Genomic DNA, 20,039 nt, shown 5'->3' with positions numbered 1-20,039 from the left:
TTGGATACTCTTTCCTGCTTTGTCAAAAATTAATTGACCATACATTTGTGGGCCCAGCTCTGGATTCTCTATCCTATTCCATTGGTCTGTGTGTCTGTTTTTGTGCCAATACCATACTGTCTTGATGATGACAGCTTTGTATTTTAAATTTTTTTATTTTTAAAATTTTTTTATTTAAAAAATTTTTTTATTTTTATTTTATTTTTTATTTTTGAAAGTCAGAGAGAAACAGTGCAAGCAGGGGAGGGTCAGAGAGAGAGAAGACACAGAATCTGAGTCAGGCTCCAGGCTCTGAGCTAGCTGTCAGCACAGGGCCCAACGCAGGGCTCAAACCCACAAACCGTGAGATCATGACCTAAGCTGAAGCCAGAAGCCGGACACTTAACTGACTGAGCCATCCAGGAGCCCCGATTTTATTTTATTTTTAAATGTTTATTTAAATTTGAGAGGGAGGGGGAGAGAGAGCAAGCGTGAGTGAGTGAAGGGCAGAGAGAGGGAGACACAGAATCTGAAGCAGGCTCCAGACTCTGAACTGTCTACCCAGAACCCAATGTGGGGCTTGAACTTATGATCTGTGAGATCTGAGCTGAAGTCACATGCTTAACCAACTGACCCGCCCAGCTGCCCCCATGATATTTTAATTACATTCTGAAATTGCTCTCTCATAATGTTCTCCCTATTTTGGTTATATTTCTTACTGTTTATTTCTTTCCAGTATCCTAGTTATTATTTAAAGCTTAACACTGGTCTGAACCCTCTATTGATACCTTCTATAAACTCTCCAATAGTCATTTTCATCTGTCTTCTTTCTGTCCATACATAGTACTGAGTATCTGGACCACACATTTTGCCTCTGCTTTTTCCATTTTATTCCAAAGGCTGTTTATTCCAAACTCTCTTGTATTGGTTTGAGTTGGATTCATGCATATTAGTTTCCTTCTGCAACAGGATTTTTGAGCACCTAACGTACAGAAAAAAAAAAAACAACAACACCTCAACAGTGCCTCATATAACATTAAGGCTAGATGTTTGCAGAGTTCTTGTTAATTACAGGCATTTGCAATTTCATATTCTTCATCATCTGGGTTGATAATAGGTTAGTGACGGGCTTCAAGCTTTCTTATGGCTTCCAAACAAGGAGTTCTCTCCTTCCTGATAAAGGTGAATCATTGAAAGCAATGGGAAAGGAACATAAGTTTAAAGCAAGGTGGATGGACCTTGAGTGAAAACAGGAAGATTTAGGATACCTGTAGAAAGACAAGTCAGCATTATATAGAGACGAATTAATACTTTGGGATTAAACTGTCTGTGAAGGATAGAAGCATGGCAGACTAAAAATAGGTACGGAGTAATTCAGAAGCTAATCAGCCTCTGTCACAGATAAAATTAATAAGTAAAAAAGTTTTAACAAGACATTAGCCGTCTGAACAGCCCAGAAGGCCAGGGGAGGGAGATGAGAGTATTATGGCTACAGCATTAACATCACTGTTATTAGGTTGGTGATGATGAACAGGATGTGGTCCTAGAGGGAGCAAGGTGAGCCTTCATAGGACAGCACTATGTCAGGAGATGATGGTCTCAAATTGGATAGCAAAGGTGAACTGTCTTTCAGGAGGGACATCAGGTCCAAGGACACAAAAATGAGTCTGGACCAGCCCAGGCAATAGTAAGAGTTATAACAGGAAAAAAAAAAAGTTAGTGTAAAATTAAAGTTAGGCATAAATTTATGACAACTAGCCACACCTGTTATCCTTTGTTTCCATTCCATTCATATTTTGGGACTATTGGGCCAATGTTTCTTTTGTGTCCACTCCATTCAGATTTTATAATAATGAATGAATTGAATCTATGAAGCAGAAAACCAAGGGACTTCATAATTGCTTAACCCAGGTAATGTTTTCTATCATTCATTATCATGAGAAATTGATTAAAAGGTCTGCATTTAGAGTCTAATGTTAGGTGCCATGGGAAATGAAAAGAAAGGCTTATGTCTAGCTTTTCACAGGAGATGACAATGTAGTGAGAGAGGAAATACCACAAATGAAAAACACCAATAAATAAATATGTAATGGGTGACAGCTATGTGGAACTGAAATGGTACAATCCTTTAGAATATGAGTATATCTAAAGTGGCATGAATATGTTTCTATGGGAAACTTCTGCACACATGAAGATTCTGAAGTATAAAGGGAAGATGTAATTTGGTGTGAAGGAAATGGTGAATTCAAAGACTGGATAAAAGACTTAAAATTCAGAGGAACTATGTTCTTTGATAAGATGTGTTTGCATTTAATCATACATCGCTTTATACTTTGTAAAATTGGACGTATGCTCTCAGAAACAAAATACTATATTGTTGTATCAGGTTTCCGTAACTTGAATTAAAAAGTATTTCTGATATAATACCTATTTTACCACCAGCATAATTCCTCTGAACTTTCAGAAAGACTTTTTAATACAAGTTATAGAAAATTGTTTAAAATGGGCTTAAGGTATGAGGAATAGTACATTCTTACATAACACATTTAGAAGTGGAGAATCTTCAGATCTCATGTAGTCAGGACTCCAACTCTATTTCTGTCTCACCAGTGCCCCATCAGTGCGTTCACTTAGTCTTCTTTCATGCTTTCAGGGCTGCTTCCCAAAGCACATAGTCTAAGAGAGAGACTTATTTCCTAATTGTCTCTTAAGAGAAAGGAAATATCTTCTTAGAAGGATCCAGCAGCATTACTTTTTTAGAGAGTAAGTGGTTCACATGCCTATTTCTACATTAAAAAAAAAATGTGTGGAATATGGTATTACCATGCAGTACTTAGGAAAATAGGAGCCTACTCCTGGATCTGGGGTGAGATCAATGACCCCTTAATCAACATGAGTAATAGTGGGAAAAGGAAAGATATCCTTTAAAAAATTAAAAAAAAATTTTTAAATTTATTTTTGAGAGACAGAGAGAGACAGCATGAGCAAGGGAGTGTCAAGGAGTGTCAGCAAGGGACGAGGCTCCAGGCTCTGAACTATCTGTCAGCACAGAGCCTGATGCGGGGCTTGAACCCACGAACCATGAGATCATGACCTGGGCTGAAGCCGGACCCTTAAACAACTGAGACACTCAGGCACCCCAAGATTTCTGAATACCATCAGGATTCTGATAGGAAGCAGAAAGGAGGGAAGGCATACTGGTAGGCAGTCAACAGTGACCATTACAATAGCAAGAGTCAGCTCTCAGATTCCATCAGATAAGTTCATATTTTAATTTCTTATAGGGAGAAAGAACATTGAGCTAGAAATAAGGAGACCTTGAAGTCAAACCTGTAGCAAACTAAAGAGTTGCACCTTATCTGTGCCTCATGTTTCTTATCTTTAAAACAATAATTCTGGTAGGAGCTAAGTCTTTGAGTACTTCTGAAGGTAGGGGGGGGTGGAAAGTCTGAGGAGCACTTTAAAACCCATTCAGTCTGGGAGGCTCTGTTCTTACTGCCTCTTTGTGCTCTTTCACTTCTGTGCTTTTAGAATGCCTCGATGGTCTTCAGACAGTCAGGAGCTGATTGCAATTTTACTCATCCGCCTTTGTCCTTTACTTGCCATCTTTTTATATAAACTTTGGGTGTCCAGATCACTCCATCTTCACTGAGTGATTGTTCTAGGCCAAACCTATGTTGTTTCTGAAAAACGGAAATATGCATGAGATATATACAACGGTTTTTGTATCCATGTAAATATGTTATACACATGACATTTAAAGCTATTTACATGTGTTAGTCTGTCAAATCAACAACAAAAAAATACAGGTATTTTGATGAAAGAAATACAGGTATCTCAATACAGGTATTTTGATGAAAGAAATACAGGTACCCCAATAGCCAAAAAAAATCCCAAAAAGTCCAATTAAAAATGGGCAGAAGACATGAACAGAAATTTATCCAAAGACTACATATAGATGGCCAACAGACACATGAAAAATGTTCAACATCATTCATTACCAGGGAATTGCACATTAGAACTACAATGAGAGTTCACCTCACACCTGTCAGAATAACTAAAATCAAAACCCACAAGAAACAAGAAGTGTTAGCGAGGATGTGGATAAAAAGGAACCCTCATGCACTGATGGTGGGAATGAAAAGTGGTGCAGCTACGATGTAAAACAGTATGGAGATTCCTCATAAAGTTAATAGAACTATCCTATGATCTAGTAATCACACTACTGAGTATCTTCCTCCCACCCCCTGGTCATTACAGAAATACTAATTCAAAGGAATAAATGGAGTACAGTTTGTTGCATCATTATTTAGCACAGCCAAATTATGGAAGCAGCCCAAGTGTCCATCAACAGATGAATGGGTAAAGAAGATGTGGTATGTGTGTGTTCATATATGTGTGTGTATATATATATATATATACACACATACATTATATGCGTATATATATAAAATGTATATATATGATAGAATATTTTTCACCCATAAAAAAAGAATGAACTCTTGCCATTTGCAACAACGTAGATGGAGCTAGAGAGTATATACTTAATGAAATAAGTGAGTCAGAGAAGGATAAAGACCATATGATTTCACTTATGTGTGGAATTTAAGAAGCCAAACAAATGAGCAAAGGAAAGAGAGAAAGAGAGAGACAAAGAAACCAAGAAACAGACTTTTAATTATGGAGAACCAATGATTACCAGAGGGGCAGGTAGGTAAGGGGGATGGGTGAAATAAGTGATGGCAATTAAAAAGTATATATTTTTTAAAACATTTTTTTAATGTTTATTTATTTTGTGAGACAGAGACAGACAGAGCATGAGCAAGGGAGAGGCAGAGAGAGGGAGACACAGAATCAGAAGCGGGTTCCAGGCTATGAGCTGTCAGCACAGAGCCCGATGCGAGGCTTGAACCCACAAACTGTGAGATCCTGACCTGAGCCAAAGCCGGACGCTCAACTGACTGAGCCACCCAGGTGCCCCAAGAGTATACTTTTATTATGAGCACTGAGTAATGTGTAGAATCGTTGAATCACTATATTGTACACCTGAAACTAACATAGTTAACTCTTCTGAATTTAAAAAACAAAACAAAACAAAAAATCTAAAAAAATTTGGGCCCCAAGCTCTCTCATTATTTACTTGCATCTTGGAAAATTTACTATCATAATATTTTCTGATAGAGGGCCATCAATAGGCTTCAAAAGGGCTGATTTTTTAAACCCTATTGAAGAGAGAATAGCCAACACAACATCGTGAATCAAACAATAAAAGCAATTTATTTGTATATTTACAAGACTTACAGGAATATCCCATGCTAGTAGAATAGGTACATATCCTATAGAATGATTATTGAATCTTTGGTTTTAACTTTCCTTCATGTAATTTTAGGTTCTTAGTTCAATGCTGTCCTCCATCTGCACTTATAGAAATATATTCTATCTCCTAATAAAATTGAGCTTAGATACTCCAGAATATGAACAAAGGCTTAAACGGTGGAAAAAGGAAATTGGGTTATGTGGCCTTTCTTGTCAATTCTACTCTACTTTTGTGTTTGATTGTTTTGAGTTTCTTATAGCCAGTTTGGAACAATTTAATGTACTTAAGAGAATATCTTGGAAGAATTTCCACTCATTTATTCTTTTTAATGTTTAGTTATTTTTTGAGAGAGAGAGAGAATGAGTGGGGAGGGCAGAGAGGAGGAGACAGAGAATCAGAAGCAGGCTCTGTGCTATCAGGGCTTGAACAAACCATGAGACTACCACCTGAGCCCAAATTGGATGCTTAACTGACTGAACCACCCAGGCACCACATTTTATTCTTATATCAGTATGCCAAACTCAGTTTTCAAGAAAGATGAATATTACCCTCTATAAAATATAGCTGAAGAGATGGTTGCAGATTGGACTTTGTACAGCTTTGGGAATATAACACACATAATCCATCTATTGCAAAGGGAGAAAATATCAATGGCTGTAACTTCTAATCTTGATGAAAACAAACATAGATTTGTGTATTTTGGGATAGGGATAGCATCTTTGCATCAGTGTATTAGTTGAATAATTGAGATTGTTGTTTAACAATTCCCTTATGTATTTTGTCCAGCATATACAAATGAAATTCTTTTCTGTTTCCCTGAAGAGTATATTTAACTCCAGGAGAGTTTTCCTTATTAAAAATTCAAGTGGCCCCAATTTAAAGATTATTTTTAACCTTATTTTGGTTCAGGCTTGTAGAAAAATATTTACACAAAATCAACACCCATGTTAAATTTTAATATAAAAATTAATGAGATTAAACCAACTAGTTGAGTGTATATGTCTGTTTTATTTTTTAAGAATCATGGTTAGTTTAGAACATTTGCTTAGTCCATGTTATTTGTGAAGCAACCCTTTTGGCCTATAATCATATTCTGCCAAGGGGCAAGATTAAAACTCTCTGCATTATTTCAACTCTGACATGTAAAGAGCTTAGAAGTCATCCTTACAACAAGAGGAAAGCTGAACAAACCAGAAATCAATGACTTTTCTTGGATGCATTGAACCCAAAGAGATTTGAGGTTGCAAGGCAAACTGCCGCACCAAAACCAGAAGAGACAGAGAAATAGTTGAGATCCGCTTACCTGAATACAGAAAACACTGGAGACATAAACTGGTAGAAATACTTAAAAGGTAATTTTGAGGAATTGATGGAAGCTGAATGTGTAAATAGTTTAAGAGTTGAGGCATCTGGGTTGCTCAGTAAACTATCCTACTTGGGCTTAGGTCATGGTCTTGTGGTTCATGAGTTCAAGCCCCACATCAGGCTCTGTGCTGACAGCTCAAGGTCTGGAGCCTGCTTTAAATTCTGTGTCTCCCTCTCTCTCTGCCCCTCCCCTGCTCACACTCTGTCTTTCTCTCAAAAATAAATAAACATTTAAAAAATTAAAAATAAAGAGTAAAATTTCTCAGGGCTGCAGACATAGGAAGGAGTCGTACTTTTCTGGGTTTTATCTCCAAGTATCTCACCAAGTGATCATGCTAAAAAGTCAAGAAAATCATCTCATATTTTTGCAGGGGAAGAGAAAAAGTTAATTATTTTGAAAAACACTCATTATCTTCTTCATAACAAACACTTTCTGTTGAAAAATGCTCTACCAGGACCCTCATCTCAATAAGTGGGGAGTCCAGTTACTCAGGTATAGCCCCATATAATTTTTCAGTCACACCTAAGAGAGAGAAAAACACTCGTGACAAGGGACATAGGTCCACTAAAGGTTTAATCACAATATTATAGAATTCTTTCCTCTCCTATTCCTTCTTGCCATATTAACAGGATGTCAGCATATAATAGTGTATTATAGCTAATTTGACTATAAGGCTCAGACTCAACTAAGATGGAGTTCTCATAAATATATAAAAGAAATAGTGGAAACAAAAGCAAGAATACTAAAATATTTGAGGCCTTTGACATGCACAACTATAGTTAACATTAAAGATAGCTCAGTTTCAAGCAAATTACATAAAACCCCACACTTGAAGATCTATTTATCTCAGTTCCTATTCTCCAATATATGTATCGTGTATATACATATACTGTATATAGTATATAAATAAATAATCTTTCTTTCTTTAATGTTCATTTGTTTTGAGAGAGAGATCATGCACACCTAAGAAGGGGAGGAACAGAGAGAGGGGGAGGGAGAATCCCTCATGTGGGACTTGATCTCAGGACCATAAGATCATAATCTGAACCAAAGTCAAGAGTCAGACACCTAACCAACTGAGCCACCCAGGTGCTCCTAAAATGTCTATCTTTCAACAAAAATTTATCAAGCATGCTAAAGGCGGTAAAGGTATACTTAATCTGAAGAGACCAAAAAAGATCAGAACCAATCTCAGATATGATAGAGATCTTGGAATTAGCAGACAGGAAATATAAAATATCTCTAATTGATAGTCAAGGGCACTAATTGAAAAGGCAGACAACAAAGAAAACGAATGGGTAACATATGCAGAGAGATTGAAACTCACAGAAAGAAAAGTAAATGCTGAAAATAAACACTGCAACAGAAATGAAGAATACCTTTGGTGGGCTCATTAGTAGCCTTGGTACGGCAAAATAAAGAGTTAAAGAACTTGAAGATATGTCAGTAGAAACCTCCTAAACTGAAATGATTTTTTTCAAATAATTAAAAAGACAAAACAAATGTACAAATGTGAGAAAATTTCAAAAGTGTAACATAAGTGTATCTAGTATGCAAGGAGAAGAAAGAAGAAACAAAGCAGGGGAAAATTTTGAGGCAATAATTGATGAGAACTTTCTAAAATAATGACAGAAACCAAGTAAAATCAGCAAAGTCAAGGACCATCACACAAGATAAATACCAAAAAATGTACACCTAGGCATAAAATAAACTGTAGAAGATCAAAGACAAAGAGAAAATATTGAAAGAAGCTAGAGGAAAAAATCACCTTACCTACAGAGGAAAAAAGAATAAAACTTAGAGAGGGGTTTTCTCAGAAATTTTACAAGCAAGAAGAGAGCGGAATGAAATATTTAAAGTGTTAAAAAAAAAACCCACAAAAGCAAGAAAACCTAGATTTCTGTATCCAGAAAAGTATCCTTGAAAAGTGAAGGAAAAAGAAAGATTTTCTCAGACAAACAAGAACTGAGGGGATTAACTGCTAGCAGATGTGCCTTATAAGAAATATTAAAAAACATCCCCAGAGATAAGGAACATTATATAAATAAGACACTTGGAACTATATTAAAAAAAAAGTAAGAAAGCATTGGAGATGGAATATAAAGGTTAAAGAAAATATTTTTATTGTTTTTACTAATAATTGATCCAATAGAAATAATGTTTATTTTTCTACCATGTAGTTGATTAAGAGATCACCTTAAATATTTATTTTTTTATGTGTGAGAACATTTATGTTTTATTCCCTTAAAAGAAGTTTGTTTAATAATAGTATGAATGTACTATATTAATTTAGCATAAGAATAAATGAAATAAGTGACATTTGACAAGGAACAGGAATTCTAAAGTACCAGGAATAATCATGAGAAGTATAGTATTATTTGAGAGTACTCTTAGATTGGTTACAGATGTATATTTCAAAGTACAGGGCAGCCACTAAAAAAATAAAAAAAATAAAAATAGTTACATAAAATAAGCACAATTGATATGCTAAGAGGGGAGAGAAAATATAAATATGTAAATATACATATATAAATATATATTTCTCAAAACCATAAACGGGAGAAGAGAGGAAATAAAAACAACCAACAAGTGCAATGAAGAGAAATACTTTAAGCTTGTTAGATTAAATTCAAATATATCAACAACCACTATCATTGTGAATTGTCTAAATCTGTCAATTAAAAAAATTGGAGACTATCAGAGTGGACTAATGAAACAAGATCTAACTCCATGTTGTCTATAAGAAACTTACTTTCTGTATAAAGACACATATTTACTGTGTAAGCAAAAAAGCTAAAAAAATATATAAGTCAGACAAAGCACACTCCAGAACAAAGGAAATTGTTAGAGTTAGCAATAGGCATTACAAATAGATCAAGGAATCAGGTATCTTAAGAAGATAAAGTAATCCTTAATATCTATGCACATAATAACATCACTTCAAAATGCAGGAGGCAAAAATTGATATTACTATAAGGAGGAATAAACAAATGCATTATTTTAGCTGGAGATTTCTATGCTTTTCTTTGAGTAATTGATAAATCAAGAAGAAAATCAGTAAGGATATAATTTAAACAGCGCTGTTAATCAACTTATCTAACTGACATTTATGGAATATGCTATACAACAAGAGCAGAGCATTCTTCTCAAAACTCACAGGGAATATTCACCAATACAGAGCACATCCTGTGCCATAAAACACCCTATTACTGTAGAAAAAATAGATCATATTCTGAGACCCCAATGGAAATAAACTAGAAATCAGTAATAAAGATTTCTCGGAAGTTCCCAAATATTTGAAGATGGAACAACACACTTCTAAACAACACACATGGATGAAGGAGTCTCTGGAGAAACTAGCCAGTATTTGAATTAAATGAAAATACAATTTATCAAAATTTGTGGAATTCAGAGAAAGCAGTGCTTAGAGGGAAACTGATAACCTTAAATTTACATATTAAAACATAAGGATTTAAATTCATTAATCTGTTTGTTTCACCTTAGAAATCTAGAGAAAGCAAAACAATTTAAGTGTTTAGCAGGCAGTAGAAAAAAATAATGTGATGTGAAGCAGAGAGCAACAAATTGAAATCAGGAAAACAGTACAGGAATCATTGAAACCAAAGTCTGATTCATCAGAAAGGTAAAACTTTTAATAAATCTCTAGTCAGACTAACAAAATTTAAAAAGAAGTCACAAATTAGTAATAAAAGAAATGAAAGAGGCATTGTCACTACTGATTCCATGGAGAAAAAGAATGGTAAAGTAATATTAGGAGCAACCATATGCCCACAGATTTGATGACTTATATGAGATTGACCTACTCTTTGTAAGGCACAAGCTATCAAAACTCAAGGAGAAATAGATAATCCGAATAATCCTATATCTATTAAAGATTTTTAATCAATAATTAGGAACCTTTCAAGTAAAAAAAAGTACCATGCCTAGATAGTTTCACTGGTGAATCTAACAAATGCTTAAGGAAGAAATAATACCTTAGTAACAATCTCTTTCAGGAAAAAAAAAAAAAGCATGCTTCCTAACTCATTCTATGAGATCAGCATTACCCAATACCAAAGCCAGACAATGACATTACATGGAAGGGAACCTACAGACCATTATTTCTTAATACTCTAAATGCAAAATCCTCAAAAATATTGCAAATTAAATTCAGTGATGTATTTTAAAAATGTGCAACATATCAATGTTGGATTTATTCTGGGTATGGATACTATTTGAATATAAATTAACATAATACACCACTTCAGTAGGTGAAAGCAGAAAATTCAGATGAATATACCAATTAATACAAAAAATGTTAATGGGTTAGACTTGGAGAGATCAGTATGAACTGTTTATATAGATGTTTATGTTTATGTAGATGGCTATAGGTAGATACATTTATAGAAATATTTATGTGCTTGGGTTTTATATACACATATATTTTCTTGCTCTTTAAGATGAAAGGACTAGTAGCAACAACACCCTGGTTGCAACAAGCACACCTAATGCCCAGATCTTGGTTTCTGATGCTATTCTCCGTTAAAAGGAACCTTAGAGGTTCCTTAAAAGGTCCTCCTAAGAGGTTAAGAGGCTCCTTAGAGAATGGCCTTTTCTAGGAATGGCACAGCAAATATGTAAGATGATCCTGGAACATCTTGTAACACTAGAAAGGAAAGAAGCAGGAATAAAAAAATGGCATTATCTCTAAGGGATATAGGATGAAATTGAAAAAGCTCCCAGTAGCCATACCTGGAGAATTTGAGGAACAAAATGAAGTAGTATTGTATTATAAATCAGAGTATAAAGTATATGTACTCAAAGTATAAAATAAATATCTACAGTTTATTATTACATAAATAAAGGATTGAATAAATTCATAAATTATTAATAGGGGAGAAGATAGAAAATTTTCCTTGCAGAAGAATCCCAAATAATTTATGTAGACAATACACCCTTAATGAAGGGAGCATAAATCCTCACTCCTTAAGTGTGGGGTACGCATAAAGACTTTCTTCCAAGGAGTAAAATATGGAAAGGTAGGACAAAAAGTTAACCGTGGAGAAATATGATAATCACTACATCAGCCTTGTGGTCAAGATCAGTATAGACAATGATAACATTGACAGTATGTGCCTTTGATATGATGTGCTCAAAATGGCATTTCTTCTTACAAAAGCACATATTCAATCTAATCATAAGAAAAACAGAAAATGCCAAGTGACGGGCATCCTACAAAATAACTATTACTCCTCAAAACCATCAAAGTCATAAAATCGTAGAAAGTCTAAGAAACTATCCACAGCTGAGAAGTGCCTAGGTAAGCATACCTAAATGGAATGGAATCTCTAAGGGATACCTTTATCCCTTAGAGATAATGCCATACATCCTTGATGGGATGCTGGAAAAGGAAAAGAAATCAGGTAAATGTAAGAAACTCTGAAAACATGTCTGGACTTCAGATAATAATAATGTATCAATTTTGGGTGATTATAGTAAATGTATCTTACTGATGTATTATATCAGTAATCTTTCCTGTTGTTACTGTTCATTTACTCCTTTGCTTCTGTAGGGTCTTACAGACCCTAGAGAAGTTGTCCATACCTGTTTGTTGTTTATTAGATATTATACAGGGATATCTCTTGTTCATCAAGCCCCAAGTAAGAGGACATACGAGATTATCTACCCACGATGGCATGTAATTATTTGATCATAAGACATAAGGGGAGCAGAAATGTTTGATTTCACTATTTCTTTCAAGCTTAAATCTACATTAAAGCAAATGGACTACATACAAGGAGAAACTCAGTTGGCACCCTCAGGAAAACTTCTTAATACCTCTTTGCTCTTGTCTTTAAGTGCTTGAAAAGAGTCTGCTTTCTCGATGCTGAGTGTAGATACACATTGGTCTCAAGGTTGTCCCAACAAACTGTGATTATGGCTTTCTTGTGATACAGACTATTATTGTCATCTGTCTAAATTGCCCACATCTCCCTGAGAAACTGAACCCGTTGACTGGAAGCCGTGCTAGCAATTAATGAAATTGCTTGGTTTCTTCTCAGCTTGCTATTCTTCAGCTCCCAGACTCCCCAGCTACAAGCTTTTCTTCAGAACACCTTCCTATGTGTGTTCAGTTTTGCACTCAGTGGTTTCACTGCTGTAACTGGAATCTTTGAACTTATTACACTCAAATATTAATAATAGTGAGATGGTTGTAGAAACAAATGAGAGAACATATTGTAACATATTGTAGAATTATAGTTCACAAATCTTACATTGCTGCCCATGTTCTTCCTGCTGAAGGTTGGAGGTTCATTATATAATGTTGCTTCGGGTGAATAGCAAACATTCAGCCTTCGAAATATGGGCCTCTATATGATAGGAAGGTCACAGATTTATCTGAAACTTAGGAGATTTGGAGAACATTGGTAGAAGAGGAAAATACCCCATATCTTTTATTTATGGGTGTCTTTGAACCTGAGAAGGGTCTCATTTGTATACATCTAGATTATCTGTACTTCAATGAGTTTTGAAAGCAAGGCAGGGGAGTGTAACCTTCAAAATAATATAAAATATCTGTATTGCAAACTATTATAAATATTAGTTGAATAGAATGAGACATTTGCTAGGGGCTGAGGAACCAGAAAATTGCAAGCATGTGAGAGAAATATCTCCTACTTTAAATTCACTTGCAGTTCCTGGTAACTGAAAGCTGCTAAAGGAAAAGAGAAAATAACAGCAGCAACAAAATCCCTCATAAGTTTAGTAGCCACCCACTGATTGTAAATGTGAAGAGGACCTCTCCAAACACAAGGCTGAAATGTAGAGGAATCCTGTTTTATTAAAGCCCCTGACCTCCTGCTCATTAATGGGCAGCCTCTGAATACCACATATATGGCAATGTTTTGCAATGTTGTGCTATAGAATTTTATTTTCCCTTCCTGGAATCAAGTCTGTCCTAACCCCAATTATGTTTACATTGTCCCCACCCTCCCATCCTGATTTCCTTCAGTCAGAATTATGCTATCTTTCAGGTAAAAAAAAAAAGTGAAAAGAAATGTTTGATAACACAAGATTGAATGACTTTCTCTCTAGAAACACTCTATCCATTTCCCTTCTTTCCTGGAGGAGGCTAGGTTTTCAGATGTTAAAAGAACAAATGTATCATGCTAAGTGAAATAAGTCAGGCGGAGAAGGACAGCTACCATATGTTTGCACTCAAAGGTCTAACAAGAGAAACCAATGGAGGACCATGGGGAGGGGAAGGGGGATAGAGAGTTGGGGAGAGAGTGGGATGACACAAAACCTGAGAGACTGTTGAATACTGAAAACAAATGGAGGGTTGAAGGGGGAGCGGGAGGGGGAAGGGAGGTGGTGGTAATGGAGGAGGGCACTTGTGGGGAAGAGCACTAGGTGTTATATGCAAACTAATTTGACAATAAACTATTAAAAAAACATAAATATATTTTACAGTGACACTAAGCAAAGGTCAGAGTTTGTTTTTGAAATGACTTTGCAACTGCAGCTGCATTTACAAAGTTGAATGAGCACAAAAGAATGGAGGAGCATGTTCAATAAATTTGGAAATTTAGTGCCCTTGACACCTATTTTTAAAGACCTATAATTTGAGTTAATATTTAATTGACTCATACATAGATCATGGTTTGCTAACGCATTGTTGGTATATCTGTAGATAAGAGAACAGAAGACTTGAAAAAATTTACCTAGAGACCCACATTCTAGTCAAGAGGTGTACACACAAAAATTAAGCCAACTATAGAATCTTATATCTGTTGATTATCTGACTTCATCATCTAAAATGTAGGCTCCCTTTGGACAGGAACTATGTCTGTATGTTCACCAGAACAATTCCTATGACACGGTGAATGCTCAAAACACTGTTTTGAAGGAATAATGGCAAGAAACCTCAGTGTCCTGTAAGCTCATAGAACAGGATACATATCTGTTATGGACTGGACCATGTCCCCCTAATTTTCATATGTTGAAATCCTAATTCCTAACATCTTGAACATTGACAGTATTTGGAGATTAGGCCTTTCAAAAGGTAATTATGTTGAATGAGATAATAAGGCCCTAGTCTACTGTGACTGGTGTCCTTATAAGAAGAGGAAATTAGGACACAACCATGTGCACACACAGGAAAGACCATGGGAGATCACATAAAGTGGTCATCTGCAAGCCAAGGAATGAAGTCTCTGGAGAAACCAAGCCTGCTGACAACTTAGTCTCAGACTTCCAGGCTCTAGACTGTGGGAAAATAATTTTTTGTTGTTTAATACACTTAGTATATATTTTATGACAGCTGCCTTACCAAACAAATATAATACCTAAGGTAGTATAACTAGATAAAATACTGGATATCTCATTAAATTTGAACTTTAGTTAAAGTTTTCTTTGTTTCCTTTAAGTATAATGTACTTATAATATGCAGTATTGGGGATATTCTTGTACTACAGACAAAACAAACTTTATATTAAAACTTTATATTCAGCTCAAATTTAACTGGTATTTTATATTTTATTTGTTCAGTCTGGCAACCCAAACCTCTGAGAGTTGGTGAAGGATTCACAGAAGAGGTGCCATTTGAACTAGATCACAAAAGATAAAAAATTATTTTGGTGGGTGTGGAAGAGGCTAGAGAAGTCAATGTGAGCAGACCCCAATGGAAATGTTCACCAATTGCTTACCATGTTTCTACCATAGCAGCTATTTTAGCCCATAACCATTTTCACTCTTGAGAAATGACAGTTTCATTAAAAATGGAAGATCTAACTACCATGCATTATTCAGTGGTTTCTAAACCTGGGAGCTTTAAAAAAAATCAGTTCATGGGGATTCACCCAGACTAATGAGTCACTAGTTTAATTTGACTAAAAACAGCTAATCGGCTCAATGTAAACAACATCCTATACCCATAAACCAAACTGGATAGGCGGGATCTGCTCCATGGATAGTCTCTCTACAGTTGAACCTGAAACTTTGATAAATTTTCTTCTCAAAGGAAGACCATATTATAATACATATTTCACATAGGAATTATCTCTGCATCTTCTGTATTTTATGAAAAATTGCCTTAGAAAATCTGTAACATTTTCTAAACAGGCTGAATTTATGTGTGTGTGTGTGTGTGTGTGTGTGTGTAAATATGGTCATGTGTTTTCCCATAACCAATTGTTAAAATAATCACATAACACTAGGTCTCTTTTGTTAGGGAGGTAAAATAAATAAAGCATGAATTTTTATTTATAAATTTAAAACTTGTTCTTTGGTAATGGAGAAACCCTTTAGTCTTGATAATTAAAGCCACATGCTATTGACACAGAACCTTATTCAAAATAAATGTTATGCAACCCAGTGTCTGTTGAACTACTACTTGCAGAATTTACTCAGTCTGGGAGACTATTTTATAACATATATTAAAATTCAGGGAGGTCAGTTAGTGAAGAGGAAAATGCCACTAACTGCTCTTATTGGAAGATAAAGTAATTGGCCAGCAGTGATGAATATATAAACATCTATGTCTGTTTTTCAAAGACACTAGGCTGATTCAGGAAAAAATACGACTCAAAAATCATGGAGTGTAAGTAACAGCAGGAGTCACAAAATGAGACCAGCAAGAAGGGAATTAGGAGATTAAGTTGAGTATAAAAGTTAAAGGGATTCTACATAGTCAGAAACAAGCATAAAGACTGGCCACATCAGGGCCATCCATTTATATTGGCCTGTAACTATCACTTAGAAGTACATTCTATGGAACCAGACACTTATTTACAGGTGGCAACTTGGTGGAAATTTGTTTCTGCCTGCCTAGTTCCCTTTCTCCTTTCCTCTAGTAATGAACTCTATTTATTGTCTTTGAAAGAGACCTCTTGTCCCAGATCAAACTTCTGGGGCTCCCAAACATATTAACATGCTTCTTTGGCCAAGGGATTGAGGGGGAACTAAGCAAGTCAGAATGTCTCATCTCTGTGGAAATACAGATGGCAATGAATATATACCAGGTCTACCAGAACCTCCTGGTGATCTTTTATACAGTCCCTGGAAGAAAGAAGATACTTTTCTCTTGAATAGGAAGCTGTATGTAAGGCTATGACCTCAGAGTGGCCAGTAATTATGTTCCCTGTCAATTGCAGAGCCCAGCTTGACTGAGGCCAACACCCATGCAGAATATGGAAAGATGAGTTCATATAGTCTATGTCATTCACCTTCTCCCTCTGTCTCCCTGTCTCTCTCATGTGTGTGTGTGTGTGTGTGTGTGTGTGTGTGTGTGTGCACACACACACGTGAACCTTATTTGGTTGACCTTGTTGCTGGCTCTCCTTCCATTGTGTATGTGTGAGGGCATATGTGGTTTGGTAAATGGGCCAACTAATTCCCCTTTATGCTTGAATGGGTTTTTGTTTCTGTCACTAATAACCAGAAAATTTTAACTTGATTCTGATTACCTTTACTTTTTGTGGCCATTTATTTGCACTTTGTGGAATTTATTTGCACTTTGCCACATCATTCTGGTTGACTTAGGATTGTTGCAAGAAAGCAGGAGCTTCGTGTTTATCTTGATACTATCCTTCTGTATTTGGAATGATGTTTTTTCCTTCAGTGCTACCTTAAGCTCCAGTGAAACAGAATGTAGTGTTGCAGGGTACAGATGAGGAATGGATATTCAATGAACTGCAGATTGTTCTTTCTAAAACATTACTATGCACTGCTGGGCCTGTTTGTGGTCTCTTAAGGATGCTTGGAATAGTCCCGTATTTGGACCATTGCTCAAGCTCCAGTTACTACCCTGAAACTTACTCTTTCCTCTTCTCTTGACTGAATTTATCCTAGCTTTTGACACCTTTCATAAGGCTCCCACAGCAAGGAATTCTTTGACCAAGTCATTTCCGGTTGCTTAACTTTGAAGGATATTATGTCCTTATGCATGTTCAGTTACATTGAATATATACTACTTTTCATAAACTGAGGGAAGGCTAAGTTGTCTTTAGAACTAGGCCCTAACTTTTTCCCCGTACAGATTAATGTGTACTTGAAATAGAAGTGAAGATTTCATGAAGCAGGAATAATCTACATGGACCATAAAAGACAATAATCCAACATGATTAGAAGCTCTGAATTCTTGATTTTATTTTGGAAAAAAAGAGGCAGTTGAAGTGGAAGGTGAGATGGTGAGTGGAAAAACATAAATTTATTTATAACCACTCCCTGTATTCTACAAGACTTATAGAATGATGTACCTCCTTTGATCTTAGCTCCTCATGAGTTTGATTCCTGGGTGAAATGCTGCCTTTTAATCTTTAATTTAATTTAGCTTTTTAAAGGATTTCTGCCTTTTGGGAATGCAATTAGACTTTCCAGGACATCTGTCTGTCAAGAAGGATAATAGCATTTTCAGTGCACATTCACAGAACAGGAATCTTAATCTAAGGCAGGACCTTAGGGGTTCCCTGGAAACAACAGAAAGTCATGTTCATCTTGACCAGGTAATTTAAGAGAAGTCACCATGCAGCTGCAGTTAGAAGCAGCTTCTCACACAGAAGTCAGTTCTCTCAGCTCAGGTGACAGATGGTAGGAGAGCATTCTGTCTTAGGCCCAGGAGCTTGGCTTTTACATCTGTGAAGCATTTCACATCAGGCTTCCTTGCATATTTATAGTATGACAGCCTCCAATGTTAGAGGACCAGACTTCTGCCTCTGTCAGGCCTTGCTCCTCCCTTATTCCACACATCTTCAATATCCTTCCACCAAGTTTCAGTTAAATCAGACAAATAGAGGGGCTCCTGGGTGTCTCAGTTGATTAAGTGTCTGACTTTCGATTTCTGTCTTTTGATCTCATGGTCATGAGTTTGAGCCCCATGTCATGCTCTGTACTGGGCCTGGAACTTGCTTGAGATTCTCTCTCTCTGCGCCAAAACTCATAAAATACCTAAGAAAAACCTAATCAAATAGGTAAAAGACATGTATGCTGAAAACTATAGAATTCTTATGAAATAAATTGAAGATGACACAAAGAAATGGAAAAACATTCCATGCTTCTGGATTGGAAGAAGACATATTGTTAAAATGTCTATATTACCCAAAGCAATCTACACATTCTGTATAATTTTTATCAAAATAATGCCAGCATTTTTCACAGAGCTAGAAAAAACAATTCTAAAATTTGTATTGAACTAGAAGAGATCTCAAATAGCCAATGTAATGTTGAAAAAGAAAACTAGAGCTGGAGGCATTACAATTCTTGACTTCAATTCAAGCCATATTACAAAGCTGTGAAGACAGAATGGTACTGGCAAAAAAACACACCTAGAATAGAGAACCCAGAAATGGACCCACAAATGTATGGGTAACTAATCTTTGACAAAGCAGGAAAGAATATCCAATGGAAAAAAGACAGTCACTTCAACAAATGGTGTTGGGAAAACTAGAGAGCAACATACAGAAGAACAAAACTGGACAACTTTCTTACACCATTATGCAAAAGTAAATTCAAAGTAGATGAAAGAGCAAAATGTAAGACAGGAAACCATCCAAATCCTAGAGGAGAAAACACATAGCAACCTTTTTGAGCTTGGCCACAGCAAATTCCTACCAGTCATATCTCTGGAGGCAAGGGAAACAAAAGCAAAAGTGAACTACTGGGCTCATCAAGATAAAAAGCTTCTGCACAGTGAAGGAAACAACAAAACTCAAAGGCAACTGGTGGAATGGCAGAAGATATTTGCAAATGACATACTGGATAAATGGTTAGTATCCAAAATCTGTAAAGAACTTATCAAACTCAACACCCAAAAAACAAATAACCCAGTGAGGAAATGGGCAGATGACATGAACAGACACACACACACACCATGGAATATTACTTGGCAGTCCAAAAGAATGAAATCTTGCCATTTGCTACAACGTGGTTGGAACTAGAGTGGATTATGCTAAGCAGATTTTGTCAGTCATAGACAAATATCATATAATTTCACTCATGTGGAATTTAAGGAAAAAAAAACAGGGGAAAGGAAGGAAAAATAAAGTAAGATAAAAACAGGGAAACAAGGTGTAAGACACTCTTAACTTTAGAAAACACGTTGAGGGTTGCTGGAAGGGAGGTGGGTAGGAGATGAGCTAAATGGGTGATGGACATTAAGGAGGGCACTTGCTAGGATGAGCACTGGGTGTCATATGTAAGTGATGAATCACTAAATTCTACTCCTGAAACCAGTACTACATTATATGTTAACTAACATGAATTTAATTAAAATAAATGATCTTCCTCTCCTGCCCCTCTCTTGGTCATGCTTGTTCCCTCAAAATAATAATCAAATATATAATAAACAAATAGAATAGAACCAAATATATATATATATAT

This window comes from Suricata suricatta, chromosome 14, assembly GCF_006229205.1.
Source record: "Suricata suricatta isolate VVHF042 chromosome 14, meerkat_22Aug2017_6uvM2_HiC, whole genome shotgun sequence".
NCBI classification, from domain to species: Eukaryota; Metazoa; Chordata; class Mammalia; order Carnivora; family Herpestidae; genus Suricata; species Suricata suricatta.
Note: the sequence above shows the minus strand (reverse complement) of the source record.